Here is a 22,500-nt window from a genome sequence, read left to right as displayed (position 1 = left end):
GTGTGTGCGCATGTGTCTGTGTGCACATGTGACTGTGTAGGTGTGTTTGTGTGTGTGTGTGTGTGTGCTCACGCATGTTTCTAACATTCCTATCCAGTCTTCCTTGGGGGGTAGTTAGATATGTTACTGGGACAACCATGGGTTCAACTTATGCATCAGTATTTGCAAATCTGTCATTTATGTCATTGGGAGGTTAATGTTATTTTTAAATTGAAGGGAACAAATAACATCAGACTTTATCTAAGATACCTAGTTGATATTTTCATCATGTAATATGGGTCTGCGTTAGAATTATGTGATTTTTTTTTTTGGTTGTTTGAATACCACTACTTCTCTGTAGTTAACTTTACTAGTTCTATTTCAGTACTTGACTATGTAGATGTTAGTTTTTATAAAATGGTTGAGCATAATGCTTTTGTGTCTATCTATCATAAGCCTATTTTTTCTAATATGGTGGTCAGTCTTCCTGGATGTCAAGTTTTTCAGCTCGAACTTTTGGATTTCGGGTAAGTGGGATTTCAGGTTTCTAAAGGGGATCCATATATATGGGTAACTACAGCAGAACTAGTAAGGGAGACTGCTAGAAAGGTGCTTGGTGTGACATCTGGACAGAGGAAGGAGGACAAGGAGACCTGGCGGTGGAATGAGGAAGTACAGGAGAGTATACAGAGGAAGAGGCTGGCGAAGAAGAAGTGGGATTGTCAGAGAGATGAAGAAAGTAGACAGGAGTATAAGGAGATGAGGCACATGGCAAAGAGAGAAGTGGTGAAGGCTGGCAAAGAAGAAGTGGGATTGTCAAAGAGATGAAGAAAGTAGACATGAGTATAAGGAGATGAGGTGCATGGCAAAGAGAGAGGTGGCAAAAGTTAAGGATAAGGCGTATGGAGAGTTGTATGAGAGATTGGACACTAAAGAGGGAGAAAAGGACCTGTACCGATTGGCTAGACAGAGGGACAGAGCTGGGAAAGATGTGCAGCAAGTAAGGGTGATAAAGGATAGTGAGAGAAAGGTACTCACAAGAGAGGAGAGTGTGTTGAGTAGATGGAAAGAGTGTTTTGAGAGGCTGATGAATAAAGAGAATGAGAGAGAGAGAAGGTTGGATGATGTGGGGATAGTGAATCAGGAATTGAAACAGATTAGCAAGGAGGAAGTAAGGGCAGCTATGAATAGGATGAAGAATGGAAAGGCTATTGGAGGTGCTTAGGAGAAATGGCAGTGGAATTTTTAACTAGATTCTTTAATGAAATTTTGAAAAGTCAGAGGATGCCTGAGGAGTGGAGAAAACGTGTTTTGGTACCCATATTTAAGAATAAGGGTGATGTGCAGAGCTGCAGTAACTACAGAGGGATAAAATTGATCAGTCACAGCTTGATGTTATGGGAAAGAGTAGTAGAAGCTAGGTTAAGAAGGGAGGTGATGATTAGTGATCAGTAGTATGGTTTTATGCCAGGAAAGAGAACTACAGATGCAATGTTTGCTCTGAGAGTGTTATTGGAGAAATACAGAGAAGGTCAGAAGGAGTTGCATTGTGTCTTTGTAGACTTGGAGAAATCATATGACAGGGTGCCTAGAGAAGAGTTGTGGTATTGTATGAGGAAGTCGGGAGTGGCAGAGAAGTATGTAAGAGTGGCACAGGATATGTACGAGGGTAGTGTGACAGTGGTGAGGACTGCAGTGGGAGTGACAGATCCATTTAAGGTGGAGGTGGGATTACATCAAGGATCAGCTCTGAGTCCTTTCTTATCTGCAGTGGTGATGGACAGGTTGACAGATGAGATCAGACAGGAGGCCCCATGGACTATGATGTTTGCAAATGACATTATGATCTGTAGTGAGAGGAGGAATCAGGTTGAGGAGACTCTGGAGAGGTGGAGATATGCTCTAGAGAGCAGAGGAATGAAGGTCAGCAGGGCTAAGACAGAATATATGTGTGTAAATGAGAGGGAGGGTAGAGGAATGGTGAGGATGCAGGGAGTAGAGTTGGTAAAGATGGACGAGTTTAAGTACTTGGGATTAACAGTTCAGAGTAATGGTGAATGTGGAAGAGAGGTGACAAAGAGAGTATAGGCAGGGTGGAATGGGTGGAGAAGTGTGTCAGGAGTGATTTGTGACAGAAGGGTACCAGTAGGAGTGAAAGGGAAGGTCTGCAAGAGGGTAGTGAGACCAGCTATGTTATATGAGTTGGTGACAGTGGCATTGACAAAAAGGCAGGAGTCAGAGCTGGATGTGGCAGAGTTAAAGATGTTAAGATTTGCACTCGGTGTGACTAGGATGGATAGGATTAGGAATCAGTATATTAGAGGGTCAGCTCATGTTGGACAATTTGGAGACAAAGCAAGAGAGACGAGATTGTGTTGGTTTGGACATGTGCTGAGGAGGGATGATGGGTATATTGGGAAAAAGATGCTAAGGATGGATCTGCCAGGTAAGAGGAAAAGAGGAAGGCCTAAGATAAGGTTTATGGACATGGTGAGAGAGGACATGCAGGCGGTTGGTGTGACAGAGCAAGATACAGAGGATAGGAAGAAATGGGAAGAGATGATCCGCTGTGGCAACCCCTAATGGGAAAAGCCGAAAGATGATGATGATGATGATGATATATATATATATATATATATATATATATATATATATATATATATATATATATATATATATATAAACTGCATTTTTCTCTGTTTTCTCTGAATTCAGTTGCAGCTAACACTTAAGTTGTATTCTTGTAGTGCTTTAAATTTAAATTTGTTTTCTGTTATTGTTTGCTACATTTTGTTGCCTTTTCTCTTTTTATCTAGAGCTTCAGTTTTAAAAGTTCACAGCCAATTTTTCCCAGATGTATGCACCATCTCATTGGTAGTGGTGGGTTATTCTGGTGGCAGGAGAACAATTGCTGCTGGAAAACTAGTACTTTGGGTTTTAACTATAACAGTTTTTTTTCATTAGTGCCTTCACTTTCACTGTTAGTTTTATATTGTGTAGAGCAGAACTTAGTACAGCTGAGTTGGATATGCCCCCTCAGACAAGGGGAAATTTACTCACATCTGACCTATGCAACTATCTCTCCTTACTCCTACTAGTATTCATACATACAGGTGAGACAAGCTGCATACAGCAGCCCAGGAGGTATAGGCCCATTAGCCCATATTTTTGGCCCTTGTCCCCCGCATTCTATGATTTGTCCAGATTTCTTGAGCTAAGAGTTTGAGATGTATGCCAGGCAGGATTAAGGTACATTCTAATAGATCCTTGCTATAATTCAAAGAGGTGGACTCTGGAAGCATTAAAGAGGCAACTGTATGGCCCTCTGTACTTACTTTTACAAAGCATTACATACTGGATTCCTTTCTCAGGTCTGCATTGGCTTTGCAAGGAATATTCTCTAGGGGCTCTGGGACCCTTATCCTTCCTCCATCCAAGTTATTAGACTTTGATTATCAACCCATATAGCAAAAAGCTTAATGCAGCAGTGAGAATGCTGAACATAGTACAGTTATGTAAGTTGCATTTACCCTAAAAGTAGATGTCTCAATTCCTCACTGCTGCAGTAGCTACACCCATCCGCAATACACTACTTATATATATATATATATATATATATATATATATATATATATATATATAGGGATATAAAGTTATTTTTTGCTATTTATATCTTTTAGAAGTTCAGGATGAGTACTTGAGGAAGAGGATTTCTTCACTCTGTCTGCTGATTTCCCTCCCCTGGGGTGTCCAATCAGCAGTCAGACTGAAGTAGTGGGAGGGATCCAGAACTTTGCCGGCCATTTGTTGTGTCCTAACCACAAACCATATAGCCAAATTCTACTTCATCACTGAGGAATTTGAACATCTACTGTTAAGGTAAGTGCACCTTTCAGAAGTATACTTTCCTAACATGGATGCACATTGCTGGAGATGTGAACAGGAAATATTTGGGCCTTGGGTGCACATTTTTTGGTTGTGTCCAAACTTCTAATACAATAAGAATGAATTGGGCCAGATAATAAAATGATGCTATGGAAGGAAGGAAGGAAGTGCACATACTTAAAATATGTAATTTATTAGTCTGTGTTCATGGTATCAAGTGTAACAAATTGTATAGAGCATGTATACATATTGTGATGGTTAGTGGCTCAAAAAGCTTAAACTAGGAAAGAAAAGTCTGTAGAGGTGCCAGCAGGAAGAGAAGTTATCAGACAAATATAAGAAATAGATGTAAGGCAAATTAAATTAACAAACAGAACATCTTGTAGGAAAATTCCTTTACAGGTGGCTACCTTTGAAAATGGTTAGGAATTAGGCTTTAGAAATAAGGATAAGCTTTTAATGGATATTGGAGAGGTGTAACAGATCCATTGCCAGCAGTGTTCCCCAGGGTCAGACATAGAACCACTTCTCTTTAATATTTACTTCCCTACTATCAAGGCTGACATCAGAGGATTGCAACTGACTATTGTGTTCCCCCTAAGACAATTAAGGGCAAGTTGCTCTTGTGCTACATAGATCATCCTAAAGCATCTTTCTCATTCATAGAATCCACTTTTATAGCACAGACTACCTTAAGTGTAAAGCAAATTAATTTCCAGACCCACTTAAAGAACAACCTGGATGAATGAATGAGTAACTGTAACTACAACCTGGGTGTGACCCCAGAACCTCTCACTGAAAGTGATTGAAACTAGGCATCACTTATTCAGTTAATTAACATTTAAAAAACTTGGAATTGTCAGAAACTCCTCATGCGACTTCCAGATTCTCCAGGATGACCTAACATGTAATAACAAGTGATGCTTGGATCATAGCTTTAAACTACATGCCAAGAAGTACAGTTTTGTGCCCTTTGGCAAGCCTGGATAACCATACTACTACCACACAGACTACTTCCTTTTGAAAACATTTGGGACATTGACAAATAACTATCCTTTGATCACCATTTATGTGGGAGGATGCAAATCTGAAAAACACAAGAGAAAGTTGCTGCTTATAGTATGAATTAGTTGTCTTATCAGCTTCCTAGATTAACTATATAAAGCAAATTAATATCTGCATTACAATAATGGAAAAATTAAAGAAAATCTGTAAAAGAATTTAAATATGTAGAAAAATGTTGTAACAAATTGTTGGTGACATTCCATATTAGAAAATCATCATCAGTGAAATGACAACATGATGTAGAAAGCATTTTACAGTTTTTACAGTTATCTTACTAAAATGTCATCCGCAAATTTCTGTAAGTAGATGTCACTGCAACACTATAGCAACCCCACTAAACACACACACACACACACACACACACACACACACACACACACACACACACACACACACACACACACACACACACACACACACATACTTTGCTGTTAAAAAAATCTGCTTTGAAGAACAAAACAGCTGTTTTAACACTTATTTCAAAACGTTACTGATAAATGTCACAAGTGGAAAATTCAGTGCAAGCTAACAAAACATTAGCAAACTAGTCCCCCACAAAATGATACAAACATATATGAAGCTTTGATATTAACAGTGACTAGTAAATGCAAATCTGTTATTTTATTCCATCTATTATTTTCTCTATAAATTGTAAGGTGACTCTGATATATGGTTATGGACTTATAACAATAATTTGATCATATAATTATAACAGAATCAGTGTCAGTCTAAGGGATGGATTTTTTCTGATGGTAACTGCTTACTCAGCATACAGCACATAATTAAAATAATTGATATAAACAAAAATCTTTATGTCGTGATTCTTTAAAAATAAATCAACAGTTCTGTAAGATCTATTCATGTATCTTTAAGTTACTCTACTCAATAAAAAATAATATTCTGGGGCTATAGTCACCATTGCCCATTAGGCACAAAGCTCCTCTCTGTCTACTTTCAGTATGCAAACTAACTTACTGCTTTTCAAATTACAAAAATAAATAAATAAAATAGAAATAACCTGGATAGAGTATAACATTTTGCTTTATTTGGCTAATATTGTGCTTAGATCATGGCCGAAAGAGAAGGAGAAGAAGAGGGGAATGTCTGAAGGTAGGAAGAGAGGAGAAAGGTTAGAAGTATAATAGTGAGGGTAGGAACTTTGAATGTTGGCAGTATGACTGGTATAGAGAGAGAGCTAACCGATATGATGGAGAGAAGAAAGGTTGATATATTGTGTGCACAAGAGACCAGATGGAAGGGCAGTAAGGCCAGGTATATAGGAGGTGGGTTCAAATTGTTCTATCATGGTGTGGATGGGAAGAGAAATGGGGTAGGGGTTATTCCGAAGGGACAGTATGCCAAGAGTGTTTTTGGAGGTGAAAAGACTGTCGGATAGAGTGATATCTATGAAGCTGGAAATTGATGGTGTAATGATGAATGTTGTTAGTGCATACACTCCGCAAGTTGGGTGTGCGATGGATGAGAAAGAAAAATCATGGAGTGAGTTGGATGAAGTGGTGATGTCTGTACCCAAGGGTGAGAGAGTGGTGATTGGAGCAGATTTCAAAGGGCATGTTGGTGAAGGGAACAAAGGGGATGCAGAAGTGATGGGTAGGTATGGTTTTGAGGAGAGCAATGCAGAAAGTCAGATGGTAGTGGATTTTGTGAAAAGGATGGACATTGCTGTGGTGAATATGTATTTTAAGAAGAGGGAGGAGCATAGGGTGACATATAAGAGTGGAGGAAGATGCACATAGGTGGATTATATCCTATGCAAGAGGGCCAGTCTGAAAGAGATTGGAGACTGTAAAGTGGTGACAGGGGAAAGTGTAGTTAGGCAGCATAAAATGGTGGTCTGTAGGATGTCGTTGGTGATCAAGATGAGGAGGAGGAGTGTGAGAGCAGTGCCAAGGATCAAATGGTAGAAGTTGATAAAGGGTGATTGTGAGGTAGAGTTCAGGGGAGGGTTAAGACAGGCACTGGGGGGGCAGTGAAGAGTTAGCAAATAGCTGGGTAACTACAGAAGAACTGGTAAGGGAGACAGCTAGAAAAGTGCTTGGTGTGACATCTGGACAAAGGAAAGAGGACAAGGAGACCTGGTGGTGGAATGAGGAAGTACAGGAGAATATACAGAAGAAGAGGCTGGCGAAGAAGAAGTGGGATTGTCAGAGAGATGAAGAAAGTAGACAGGAGTATAAGGAGATGAGGCACATGGCAAAGAGAGAGGTGGTGAAGGCTAAGGATAAGGCATATGGAGAGTTGTATGAAAGGTTGGACACTAAGGAGGGAGAAAAGGACCTGTACCGATTGGCTAGACAGAGGGACCAAGCTAGTAAAGATGTGCAGCAGGTAAGGGTGATAAAGGATAATGAGGGAAATATATTCACAAGTAAGGAGAATGTGTTGATCAGATGGAAAGAGTACTTTGAGTGGCTGATGAATGAAGAGAATGAGAGAGAGAGAGAGAAGGCTGGATGATGTGGGGATAGTGAATCAGGAAGTGCAATGGATTAGTAAGGAGGAAGTAAGGACAGCTATGAAGAAGATGAAGAATGGAAAGGCTGTCGGTCCAGATGACATACCTGTGGAAGGATGGAGGTGTTTAGGAGAGGTGACAGTGGTGAGCTGAGGAGGGATGCTGGGTATATTGGAAAAAGGATGTTAAGGATGGAGCTGCCAGGTAAGAGGAAAACAGGAAGGCCTAAGATAAGGTTTATGGATGTGGTGGGAGAGGACATGCAAGTGGTTAGTGTGACAGAGCAAGATTCAGAGGACAGGAAGAAATGGAAACAGATGATCTGCTGTGGTGACCCCTAACGGGAACAGCCGAAAGAGAAGAAGATTGTGCTTAGATCATGGTTGTATAGCCTTTCAAAAGACACAATAACTGGGCAGGGGAGCACATTTTAACTACTGAGCCATTGTAAAGACCTTGAATTGTAGTTAATATTGACATTATAAATACAATTTGGAAAATGACTTGCATGTAGACACTTGGGGTAGAAATGTTTTCTACTAAATTAGCTCTCATATATTTCAGAAATTCAAGTCCTTCTTGTAGAAGTACCCATTCTTTAGCAGTAAAATCCAAGAGGAAAAGTGAAATATTCTGCACACTAAAAATATTTGATCATCAAACTCAAAGGCTGTCATTCACTTTGGCAAATTATTATGGTATTGTTATTGATATGGTATTGAACCTGATTATTATTGATATCTGGGTAAAATGATTCATCACTTTAAATTATTACTGAACTACTTCAGCACAGCTTCTGTTTGCATCCATTATACTCTTGCCTCTGAAAAACATCTACTGGTTGTTGGTGTGTGGATATTAGATATTATCAGTGTGAGCATGACTGACTGATGTTTTGTAAATAACTGTAAATGTATTTTATATTTATTTAACATTTGTTTATTTAACATTTATTTACCAGGAAAGTCTGACTTGGAACGAAGCCAATTTTCAGTGGACGCCCGGGGAGAAATGCTTCAGATGCATGTTTTTATAATTATAAATTAGCCTGTGTTACATATGCCAGCATGGCTAGGTATGGTTTTGTAGACAGGTTTATGTCTTTTGATTGTCACTCTGAATCTGATTTGTGCAGGATGTCTGAATGTCAAACAGTGTTCTTCTGGCTGAGCAAATGTACATGTTTATTTAAGACAATTCTAAATGTATGTTATGCCAGAGTCAGCTGACCTAGATGTGATGTCACTGTGTGCCAGAGCTGGAAAAATAGAATTTTCACTGCAGCTGTCTCTTTACTTTTCAAAGTCTTATATGAGAGAGTAGACTTTTCTCAGAAGCTTCCTGTTACTTAAAAAAAAATTGTGCTATAAAAGCAGGCTCTGAGTCAGTTGTTCAGTTTTTCATTCAGTTGTTTCCAGAGCTGTTCAGCAGTAGTAGTCCAGTTGTTTCCAGAGTATCTGTTTCACTCTCTGAGGACAGACAACAGCCTAGAGTGTGGACATATAAGTCCTCATCTTGCCTTGTAGAAGTAAGACTATAATCTTGCCTTGCTGAGTTATTTAAATTAGACAGTTAATCTTCAGATAGGAAACTACTAATTAGTTACAAGTTTTCTAAAATCAATGTGAAATCTATCCTACAGTATTATTTTCATATTTTCTGTGTGTGAAACTTTGTTGTTTATTGGAATCAGTTATTCAGTGTTTACATGTTTTAAATCCTTTTATTTATTATTAAATGTTTTACTACCTCTCATTGTGGCTAGTTATTTAATGAATATTTTTTTAACAACTTGAGACTGTTTATACTTACTGTGATAACAACAGGGCCATTCCTAAATGCCTTACTGCTTGGGGTACATGCTACCAATTGTTTCAATATCTATTTTACCAAATATAATTGAACACCTCTTTTAAAGGGTATTGTGGTATTTGACTGGTGGAAACCATTACTTTGTAATTTGGGCAAAGAAACAAAGCAGATCCTGTAAATCTGTGTCAGTTTTTCTCAAGAGTGTGTACGTATGAATATCGGACATTTAAGAGTGAGTGTGTCAGATACCTAGAACTGGGACACTGTGCTCTGCAGTGGTTAGTGTAGAAACTCATTTGGAGACCTGGAGTGGAGCATATAGTCCAATCTCAGGTTTGGAACCTGTTCCTGGTGTACTCTTAGGGGAAATTGTGTATTTCTATCCATGCTTTTAGTGACACTCCCTTACCGGATACAGTGGTGAGGACTGATACTCCTTAGTTACTACCCAAGGAAAGAGGGCTCATCACAGTTGGTTAAATTATTTCTTTCTTTGGGGCCTTCATATGATCCAGCCTTATGTCTTGGGATATTTTTGAAAGCTTTTGCTTTTTCTGTGTCAGGTGGTTTGACCTTAAAGATCAAGTGCAAAATTATTTTGTGTACCATTTGTTTTTGCAGTCATTTTGATCTTATCATATAAAGTCCATGTTCTAATTCTAAAATATGTAAGTTTCACTTTAGTTTCTTCACTTGAACTATATTATTTAAGCTTAAATACTTGTGTTTGTATTACTTATATACTGAGCATATTTAATGCACTTCCTGATTCTGAGTCATGTGGTCCTGCATTTTGATGATGCAGTGGGGGGTGCAGATAAACAGCCTGTAGTAGATAGACATGTTTTCTGTAGTTTGCAGCAGATTTCAAAACAAAGTGACACAGACTGTAGCATAGTCTGTCACTCCTACAGGCAATCAAACAACACAACAAATAATTAAATGCATTTATTTAATAACAAAAGAGAAATGGAGCAGGATAAGATTCCTAGTAAAGTACCGTATATAATGCGTATTGTACAGTGTAATAACACAGATATAACACTGTAATGAATAGTTGTTTTCCATGGAATAATTACCCTTTGGAAGAAAATTAGGGGTATATGAATCATGGCAGTGATAGTCAAGTATTTGCCTATGGGTGAAGTATGTTTGTGTTCAAATGTTCATTGAGCTGACTGTGTGTGTTTTAGCATGCTGGGAAGCTCCATCTGTATTTGAGACTGCATACTGCAGACAGTACATGGTGGGAAGCAACATTTGGGATTTAGAGAGGACTATTCACATAAACAGTACATAGTACAATCCATACTACAATGTAGTACACACACCTATTTGGATAGCTTCCAGTGCTCTGCTTTCAAAAACAGACTTAATTCCTTGGGCATCTAGTGGCTCCACAAGTCTCTTTCTTGTCTTGGATGGGGACAATGCAGGTATGACAACCATGCTGCCCAACAGGTAGAGCTTCTGTACCTGACAGCCTCATGGCCATACTGCTCCACCTATATGTCAAACCTGGCTCTGTGCTGTCAATAATAGGTCTGCCAAATGAGTACAGCTGCTTCATCAGAGAATATCAGCCAGACTCTGATACCACAGCAAGTCCTTGGGTAAGTTTGGGCTATGCTCAGAATAGATTATGAGATTCAGTAAAGAATATTATAGAATATCAGTATCTGTTCCTGGTATGGCACAGATCCCTTCATTTTAATATTTTGAGGTACTGAACTACATAATATTCCACTTATGACATCATCAGAAGGTGTCACCAGATGACACAGAATCAGGAAGTAACTGGACAGCTACTCAACATACAGTACATGAGCACCCAAATGTATAAACAATAAATATAATTCCACTGATGTAAATAATGCAAAAACTTCATTTTTAGAATCAGAATGCCCACTTTACATGATAATAGCATAATTTTAGTAAAAAGAACTCATAAAAAAAGTTGTACTCCCGGATTCATGAAGCCTGCGCCAGGTGCAGGCGTAGCGTATGCGGGACAACGCCAAATATGTCCGCTGAGCGATTCATGTACAAACCAACTCCACGTGCACTACCGGCATATGTCAGATCTATGCAGCCCTCGGCATAGGTATGCAAATCACCCCATGTGCAGTGTCGCACCATGCTAATGAAGGCATACAGCGATTCACAAAGTGGTGCAGGTGTAGCGCAAGCCCATGGAAATGTAAACCAAAAAACATGGTTTACATTTTCCCAAACAGAACATCGGAGATTGGAGTTATGGAAGCGGACCAGACTCATGTATTACAAAGTTAACATATGCCAATGGCGAAATACACAGCCAATGGCACAAGACAAGATGTACAACACCTAAAAAACAACATTTAATGTCATGTCCACAATAACGCACAGTACAACCGCAGGGCATGTGTGCGCAAACAGGAATACAAAGGAAATATATACAAATGTCATAAAATTGCAATGAAAGGCAAATCAGGATTGCACCATAATATGCAATGGTAGGCATGGCACACCACAAGCAAGGCGCAAGGGTTGCCAAGGGCCCGCGATAGTGTTCGGTGCTGTAACTTTGAATTAATAGTCAATGCCATGCAAATGAGGCAGGTAATACTGAATCACAAACGTCCCGCCGGATTAAGGATGTACCTGACAGTGCAGCGCTATAACACCGAGGAGTGTATCAGAGGTGATACATGACATCAGCAGAGGGGTGTGCCACCATATCAGTAAGCACATTGGTGCAATGCAAATCTGGCCTGGCCATTGCTAAGCAAAGCTGCAGGACAGGGGTGGGGAGGAAGGTATAGAACCATTTAGCTGAGAGCACACATGGTGCCTGAAAGCGCATGTGTACGGGGATGAAATCATGCCTGAAACCTGGTAAGTGGATGCACATGTCGCGAACAATAGCACAAACAGGAAGGTCAGGGGAAGAAAAGAAGGAAATGCCGAAGCAGGGTAGTTGGCGTACTAATGAGCAATTAACGCCAATCAACTCACGGCGGCCAGTCGATGGCAGTAGACAAGCCTGCATGCAGAAACCTGCAAAACAGGATAGGGGAGGCATAGGATTGCAAAGAAAGGAGGGGAGGACTTGGAATGCAAAGATAGGAGAACTGTCATAGCAGAGCTAAGCAAACCCACAGTAGACCGGCAATAGCACACATTACGCAAGATAAGCCAGGTCTAGGAAAGTACAAATGAAAGCAGGCAGCTGGATGCATGCCAGCAAATGGTAGGTGTAACATGCACAAATGTAAATGGAAGGGCAGGAGGTAATTCATGGCATCCAAATGTAATGCAACACCAAAGGCAGCACAATAGTGGTTCCGTTAATAAAACACAGAAGATACCCTGTAGCCACGATCGTACATACACACCCTATGACATCATCAGTGTTCACAGCAAAACAGTATAAAGTGTGAAAGCACCCAACACACACCTGTGTATTCCCAAACACCACACCAGAGGTGTAAACAGATGGGGAACTTTTAAAATGTACATGTTGGGAGCTGACATAGCTGTGATTCATCAGCATGTGTTACAGACCGACGGTGTTGTGGAGGATGATGCCGACAACCACCGTAGGCCTCGGAGGAGGAGAAGAGTGTTCAGACCAAGGGTAACCTACCAGGGCCTACATGATCTGGAGATAGTAGAGCATTACAGGGTGGACAGGGACATCTTACAGAAAATAGTAGAGCTGTGCCGGCCACACCTGAGAACCAGAAACAACAGAGGGGAACCCATCCCAGTGGACATGAAGGTATGTGTAAGCTTGTGAATACTAGCCACGGCTACCTTTCAAAGGCCAACTGGAGATATAATGGGGATCTCACAGGCATCGGCATCCAGGGTACTACACCAGTTCCTGGATGCCATGTTACCACATGCCAATGAGCATATATACTTTCCCCAAACTCAGGAGGAGTTGGCCAGCAATATGCGTCACTTCCACCGTGTAGCAAACTACCCAGAGGTACTGGGTGCGATAGACTGCACGCACATACAAATCAAATCACCACCCGGTGAGTATGGCAGGTGCTACATAAACTGCAAGGGATTCCACTCCATCAACTGCCAGGTCATGTGCAATGCCCAGTGCATTATCATGGATGTGTGTGCTGGCAGCCCTGGAAGCTACCACGACTCCCATATCTGGCATGCCTCACAGCTGTATCAGGTATTTGTCAGGGGGGACATCCCACAAGGCCATCTTGTGGGGGATGCTGGCTATGCACTGGAGCCATGGATGATGACCCCATCAGAAATGCACTCACACCAATGCAAGAACACCATAATGAGGCACACGCACAAACCAGAATCATCATAGAGCGTGTGTTTGGGATGCTGAAATAATGGTTCCAGTGCTTGGACACATCTGGTGGAGCCTTGCAGTACTCTCCAGGCACATGTGCCCACATCTTCATAGTATGTGCCATGCTACATAATATGAACCTGCGGAAACAGCTGCAGCAGGGTCAAAATGGGGGAGGGCCTCACAGCCCCAAGCAATTGCCAAGGCCAACACAGGCACAGAGGGATCCAGACCATGGACATACTGTGCCAGCCTCAATAGGCAGATGGAGGCGTGCCCAATATGCCTATGCCTTGGAAAAGAGGGAACGTATAGCACATACCTTGACAGTGTAGGCTCCCACGGACTGACACCCCTCCCCACCTGCACACACAGTAACATGGATGGCACACAAACACGACTACCTGTAAATTGTGCTGTATAGGTGGCCCACTGTGGAATCCTACATAGGCAGCCCTCAAACATTGTACACGCAACAGCCATTGGAACACAGAAATATCAACACCTGAACAGTAGATGCGCCTATCAGCATCTGTCTGTGCTGTGTGTATAGGTTCTCAGGTACATCGGTAGGTACATGCCCGATTGTCAGAGGCAAAACACCAAATGGGGCAAACAGTGACTCTTGTCGCCACAACATTGAGTAAGCAACTGTCGCTTACTGGAGCAGAGGCAATCGTGGGAGCACATGTGTGTAAGCACTGTCCTACACACACTCATCACAGATTCTCCGCTGCGTTACTGAGGGGCTCCACAAAATGTAATCATGGATGTTGTGTCAAGGCAGGGGATGTACCCATGACAGGCATTCGTCACCCCGGCATGCTGCATCCACGGTCGTATGAAGGTGTAGCAAATTATCGGGTGTAGCTAATTGTGATATACATACCCACTGCCAAAGTACAGCCAGTAAACATCACATGGACATACCATTAACTGGACTCATCAATTTGTAATCTAACGGAGTTATCCATGTGAGTGTAGTGTGGAGTAACTGCTGTAGTGTACTGCACATACAAAATGACATAATACGTGTACAACCCCCAGATGTCCAAGTGGTACATGCAGTGACTGTTGTGCATATTCCTGGTCCCACGTCCCGCAAGGGATGTAACGTAATCCCGACAGCACGGGTAATGCATTCCGGATGCAGGTCATCAGAATATGTGTAGCACACGTTAGCGGAAATAAGCGTTGCCCACAGCTGGTAAGAGATGTTTAAATACAACTATACGGATATGTGCAAAACAGGGCTAAGCATCACCGACCACTGTGCAGATCATGGTCAATGATGTACAGAACAGGTGAAACCAGCATTAGTCACCCCTGAACAAATAACGCCTGCTCTGAAGGGTAAAACGACCACTGCCAGGAGTGGAACAGGCATTCATGTATACAATCACCCAACACTATTGCTAGGCAAGATGTATGGACAGTAGGGTTGCCACAGTTCAAATGACCAATGTGGGACATACGCCAGATGTCTGCAGGACGACACATACACTAGGCCAGTATGAAAACCAGAACGTCAGTGTTTTGCATAGAAAAAAGCTTATTCTAGTAATGGTCGCAGGTACGTGTTCCGTGTCCTGTAACATTTAGGTGGGTCAGATACAGAATAAGTGTTTTATGCAACTATGACATAAACTATAGGGAATATGTTTGTCCCAAAGTCGCAGGACATTTGCTATATTCACAAATATTTTGCAGGACACAACTGCACAAAGAGGGACTGTCCCTCGCAAAGTGGGATGGGAGGTAATCTTAACCTATGGCAGGTGTGTAATATGACAGGTACAGACACAAACGTGTGGAGTCCAGGAAACACAGTATACACTGACAAACACATAATGAAAGGCATAGCATGCCTGTCACCACCCCTGTCCGAGATATGTATATATATATATATATATATATATATATATATATATAGAGAGAGAGAGAGAGAGAGAGAAAATCCGCCCAAAAATTGCAAGAGTGTCCCAAGTATTCCGTGCAGTACAAGGTATAAATTAACGAACCAACAAGGCTACAAAGCTATCATTTGGTAATAAGCCTTCCGCATATAATCAACGTAGCTGCTCTAGCAAGCTCCTGGAACAACTAACGTACTTCCAATAAACCAGCACCAGTACGATACTGAGACAGAATTGCCACAGATACAGAAAACTTTCTTGTTATAAAGTCCAATTCAGGAACGACACATCCACAATGTAGTAAGAACAATTTATTACTGTGAGCGCTTTCACGGCAACCAACAAAAGCCGCTTCTTCAGACAAACTGTGCGCTGCTTGAGCGCCATATTTTAAAAACTAATCAGATAGCTCTCATCCAATGAGCAACCTCAATGGATTTAAAGCGCCCATACTTTCAATACCAAATGTACTTAACATTTAATCATAGAACTATGAATTCAAAACATACTTTGCAAATACACATATCTAAATTAATAAAATTACATAAAAGATAATCCAACTAACTCAATAAAACAATACTGAAAAATATATACACAAACCTAGCACTCAAAACGGATGATATCAGCAACCCTAGAAGGTATAAATAAAACAATAAAAATATATCACCAACATAAAAACAAAAATGCATCTATAAACATATATACACTACAAAACACTTGCATTAGTAATGTAAATAACTGTCAAATAATAATATATAAATACATAATATAATATGTCATAAAAATACTAATAATGTAAATAGATAATTATATAAATATACACTTGCAGCTAGAAATATACATGCCTATAACAAAAATTAAAAGTATACAAATGTACACATACATATACACATATATATATATATATATAAATACATACACATACACATATATATACAAATACATATACATGCGCGCATATGCACAGACATGCACATAAACATATATACCTACACGCTCACATATATACATATACACACACATACACACATATGTATAAACACATATAAACATACACACACATACACATACACACATACATGTGCATATACCTTCACAGATGCACATACATTCACACATGTGACTCACCTAAGCGGCCTGCCTTTCAAATAAGGTTTAATGGAAATAACTTTGTTCAACCCTTTATCCCTATGTGCTGCCAATCTACATATCCATCTAAGCTCCGCTTGTTCTGTTTTGTTCACAATATCACCCAGCCTAGTACTGATGTTAATCACTTGTAGCACCTGGAACAGGAACCTATGTGCCTCTCCTTCCTTAATTGTATGCTTTGCCAGGGCACTATAATCCTGCCCTCTTGCAAGGCAATACTGATGATCACGTATTCTTTCCCTTAGTGTCCTGTTCGTTTTACCTACATAGAAGGAGAAGCACTGTACACAGTGCGCTACATATATGACATTCTTCATGTTACAATCACTATCACAGTTGATTGTCCATAAATAGCCTGTGATAGGATGTCTAAAATAATGAGATTCGTCAATAAAAATACACTGAGGGCAAACCCTGCACTTGTGTGTCCTCTCCAGACCTGTCCTAGAGTTGTTCCCCAGATTATGGGTACTACATAGCAGTCTCTTCAGGTTATGCATATTACTAAACACAAAGGATGGACTCTGCCCCACTAGCCTGGCTATCTGGTCATCTGCAGTAAGTATATTCCAGTGCTTCCTAACGGAACACTGGACACTGCTCAGACCATGACCAAATGGTAAGACAAACCCCATAGGTCTTACATTCATAGTCGCACCAGATCCAGCCTCTTTGCTAGTAGAAGCATTCGAGTAAAAAGGTTTAGCTCTACTCTCTCTTAAAAAATTCATATCTCTATACACCTTAGCGATTTCTTCTTCCGTATACCCTTGGAGAGGATTGAAGTGCACAATCCTATTGCTGCTCCTTTTCCTATTCGTTTGAACAGGAAAAGATCACTAGAGAACGAGAGTATAAGGGGGGCCAAAAGGAAAGATCCACCCCTGAATCAACAACAAACACTCCAGAATCTCTGGGGGTAGTTGGATTAGTACACAATATTTCTTCTTGTGCTTTGACTATGCCAGAAATTGAAGTATTAAACAAGGGGGTATCTTTTATACCCACTTCTGACATTGACTCCAGCCAAGCGGTATTAGCGTTGAGACTTTTTGCTAGGAATATTTGTTTGAAACTGTTTTTTCATGACACTCAAACTAGTACTGATTGTGTATTTAAAAAGAACAGTGTTTTTATGCCGCCTATGAATTCTAATGTTGACATCTTTGTTAAAGCGGTTGAGAAAGAGCTATATACCTCTCTTAAGAAGTGCAACCAAGATCTAGCTAATAATTTGACTGGTCCACAAATAGAAGCTTTGAACAATCTTAAGAATAATAGCAGTATAACGATACGGCCTGCTGATAAGGGGGGCTCTATAGTTGTTATGGATACTTCTTATTATAACATGAAAATGCTTGATATGCTTGCACAAGAAGCTTATGAGATAGTTTCTGTAGAAGTAGTAGCTCTTATGAAAATGACTATAGATAGAGCCCTGTTAGAATGTAGATTGGCAGGTCTTATATCTGATCAAATGTTTAAATATTTTCAAGTGGAGCATCCATTGGTTCCGACGTTATCAGGATTGCCGAAGGTACACAAGAATGCATTTCTACCAGAATTTAGGCCTATTGTGGCTGGTTCTGGATGGCTTACTGAGCCGATATCTATTTATATAGATCAAGAGCTTAAACATGTTGTGAGATCTTCTCAGTTTATCCTTCAGGACTCTGAGCAATTGCTGAGAGAGTTATATGTTAAAGTATCAACCTTCAATCAAGAAATGATTGAATTTTTGATATTTGTTACTATGGATGTTACCTCACTGTTCACCTGTATTCCGAACAGTGAGGGTATACAATTTTTGCAGAGGCATTTGACAGCACATTCAAATTTTAGCAGTAGTAAAATTGAATTTCTATCCATGTTAATGGAGATTGTTTTGGATAACAACCTTTTTCTTTATGACCAAACCTGTTATAGACAGGTTAAAGGGGTCGCCATGGGCACTAGCTGTGCTAACAGCTATGCCAACTTGGTCATGGCGACCTTTGAGAATAGGTTTATAGTTCATGATCCACATATTCTTTTTTACAAACGATTTGTGGACGACCTTCTCTTGCTTTGGGGAGGTACGGTTGAAGAACTTTATTTGTTCTATGAGGTTGTAAACACCAGCAGTTCCTTTCTAAAGTTTACCATACAGCATGATTTCCAAAGTATAGACTTTTTAGATGTTACCATCTTTAAGTCAGGAAACTCTATTAACACGAAGGTACACCGCAAGTCCTGTTATAGACCGTGTTTCCTCCATCGGCAAAGTATGCATCATCCTCGTACCTTTAACAATGTTGTGAAGGGTCAGATGATGCGAATCTCTAGATTGTCAACTAGAGCTGAGGACTACCATGTAGGCATGGAGGACCTTTGTAAAAGTTTAATAACACGAGGGTATACGGAAGAAGAAATCGCTAAGGTGTATAGAGATATGAATTTTTTAAGAGAGAGTAGAGCTAAACCTTTTTACTCGAATGCTTCTACTAGCAAAGAGGCTGTATCTGGTGCGACTATGAATGTAAGACCTATGGGGTTTGTCTTACCATTTGGTCGTGGTCTGAGCAGTGTCCAGTGTTCCGTTAGGAAGCACTGGAATATACTTACTGCAGATGACCAGATAGCCAGGCTAGTGGGGCAGAGTCCATCCTTTGTGTTTAGTAATATGCATAACCTCAAGAGACTGCTATGTAGTACCCACAATCTGGGGAACAACTCTAGGACAGGTCTGGAGAGGACACACAAGTGCAGGGTTTGCCCTCAGTGTATTTTTATTGACGAATCTCACTATTTTAGACATCCTATCACAGGCTATTTATGGACAATTAACTGTGATAGTGATTGTAACACGAAGAATGTCATATATGTAGCGCACTGTGTACAGTGCTTCTCCTTCTATGTAGGTAAAACGAATAGGACACTAAGAGAAAGAATACGTGATCATCAGTATTGCCTTGCAAGAGGGCAGGATTATAGTGCCCTGGCAAAGCATACAATTAAGGAAGGAGAGGCACATAGGTTCCTGTTCCAGGTGCTACAAGTGATTAACATCAGTGCTAGGCTGGGTGATATTGTGAATAAAACAGAACAAGCGGAGCTTAGATGGATATGTAGATTGGCAGCACATAGGGATAAAGGGTTGAACGAAGTTATTTCCATTAAACCTTATTTGAAAGGCAGGCCGCTTAGGTGAGTCACATGTGTGTATGTATGTGCATGTGTGTAGGTATATGCACATGTATGTATGTATGTGTATGTGTATGTATATCTATATGTGTTTATACATATGTGTGTATGTGTGTGTGTATATATATATATATATATATATATATGTGAGCGTGTAGGTATATATGTTTATGTGCATGTCTGTGCATATGCGCGCATGTATATGTATTTGTATATATATGTGTATGTGTATGTATTTATATATATATATATATATATATATGTATATATATATATGTGTATATGTATGTATACATTTGTATACTTTTAATTTTTGTTATAGGCATGTATATTTCTAGCTGCAAGTGTTTATTTATATAATTATCTATTTACATTATTAATATTTTTATGACATATTATATTATGCATTTATACATTATTATCTGACAGTTATTTACACTACCAATGCTAGTGTTCTGTAGTGCATACATGTTAATAGGTGTATTTTTGTTTTCATGTTGGTGAGATATATTTATTGTTTTATTTATACCTTTCAGGGTTGCTGATATCTTCCGTTTTGAGTGCTAGGCTTGTAGATGTATTTTTTAGTATTGTCTTATTGAGTTAGTTGGATTATATTTTTTATGTAATTTTGTTAATTTAGACTTATGTATTTGCGAAGTATGTTTTGAATTCATAGTTTTATGATTAAATGTTAAGTACATTTGGTATTGAAAGTATGGGCGCTTTAAATCCACTGAGGTTGCTCATTGGATGAGAGCCATCTGATTAGTTTTAAAATATGGCGCTCAAGCAGCGCACAGTTTGTCTGAAGAAGCGGCTTTTGTTGGTTGCCGTGAAAGCGCTCACAGTAATAAATTGTTCTTACTACATTGTGGATGTGTCGTTCCTGAATTGGACTTTACAACAAGAAGGTTTTCTGTATCTGTGGCAATTCTGTCTCAGTATCGTACTGGTGCTGGTTTATTGGAAGTACGTTAGTTGTTCCAGGAGCTTGCTAGAGAAGCTACGTTGATTATATGCGGAAGGCTTATTACCAAACGATAGCTCTGTAGCCTTGTTGGTTCGTTAATTTATACCTTGTACTGCACGGAATACTTGGGACACTCTTGCAATTTTTGGGCGGATTTTCTCTATTCATTTCGAAGTTGAAGGGCGGATTTTTTACAATATATATATATATATATATATATATCTACACATATATAATCCAGATAGAAAGGGCGATAGTGTGATATATGTCGATATATAAGGGGTCACTGACATCTGCAAATATATAGATAGGTCGATGACATTCAAAACACCTTTGAGGTACAAATAAATAGGATACCGCCAACTATGGAACGTGTCACACACCGACACGCATAACCAGGAGTCTGAAAGACAGAAAGAACACAGTACTGGAACAGTAGAACCGCGAGCAATATGACGATAGTAAGGACATGTAGTCACCACTGCCGGCGGTGCGATCCACGTAGGTACCGTGTACAACTGTGGTTGTGAGTGATGTAGCCTGTGTATGTGTGTGTTGAGGGTGCCATGTGTGTTCCCGTGTGACTAAAGTGTGTGTGTGTGTGTGTCCGCATCGTATATCTGTAGGTGGCAACTCGGAGGTAGATGATTACGGTAGGTGCGGGTATAGCTAGCCGTAGGCATGCGGTAAACACCTGTCCCACATTGGAAGGGACAGCCCCCCCTGGGCAGGTGTGTCCTGACATGAAACATTACAAAGGGCAACTGTCCAAGAGTTTAGGACATTAGTCTGTCCCAAATATTATGCAATAGTTGCAGGAAATACTCATGCCTGTATGTAAGAAACGGAAATGTTACATGCAAACCGATAAGTAGTTAAGGACCAGGAACAATTGGTATGTAATGAGGATAAAAGTATGTGCTATCCTGTGTACTGACCGTGGCCATATGTCAGCCTGTAAACACCACTGTATGACCTGCAACTGTCCATCTATGGCCATATGAAAAGGTGGCAAGCCATGTCACAGAGGGTCTGACACCAACACCACTGCAATGACTGCAAATATCTGTGACAGACATACACGGGATAGCAGTCATTTACAAATATCCCTGCACATCTCGCCGTACATCCGGAGGTATGGAAGTATCAACCTCACCTGCATACCATATAGAAACCAATTAACAACGGCCCAAAGTAAATTCCCGTAACAGAAGTCTATTAAGTGATAGCACTGTAATTAGGGAAGGGGCCCACACACATATATATATGGACTACGTAGAAATGCAAGCCCCACAAAACCGTATATGCTATGTGCACCCGCCTACATCCCCCACACTGGAAACAATAGCAATACAGACCGTAACAACAGCCCAAACATCTAGTTTGTCAATTACATCTGCTGAACCGTTAACATACCTTGTGAGAGACACATTTAAAGGTGCCATGCAAAATTGTATCTGTCGTATAATGGAACAAACGGCGATGTTACAGGTGTTTGCAATAGTCCTTTATCAGACAGGTGGGATGACAGGTACAGTCACAGGTAGAACCACATACTCAAGCCATCACACACAAACCACAGGGGACATGACTCCAAAATAGACTTGGCTCTACACATAGCAGTTGCAATTACACACAACAAAACACAATACAGGCCATCTCCCCGAAGGCAGGGCAAATGGCCAACGCCCAAGTGGAGAATACAATTATACTACAGTGTTGCCTACGCCACTGAAGGAAATTA

The sequence above is a fragment of the Protopterus annectens genome, chromosome 4.part0 (genome assembly GCF_019279795.1).
Source record: "Protopterus annectens isolate FY-2018-M chromosome 4.part0, PAN1.0, whole genome shotgun sequence".
Classification (NCBI taxonomy): Eukaryota; Metazoa; Chordata; order Ceratodontiformes; family Protopteridae; genus Protopterus; species Protopterus annectens.
This window is presented reverse-complemented; position numbering follows the sequence as displayed.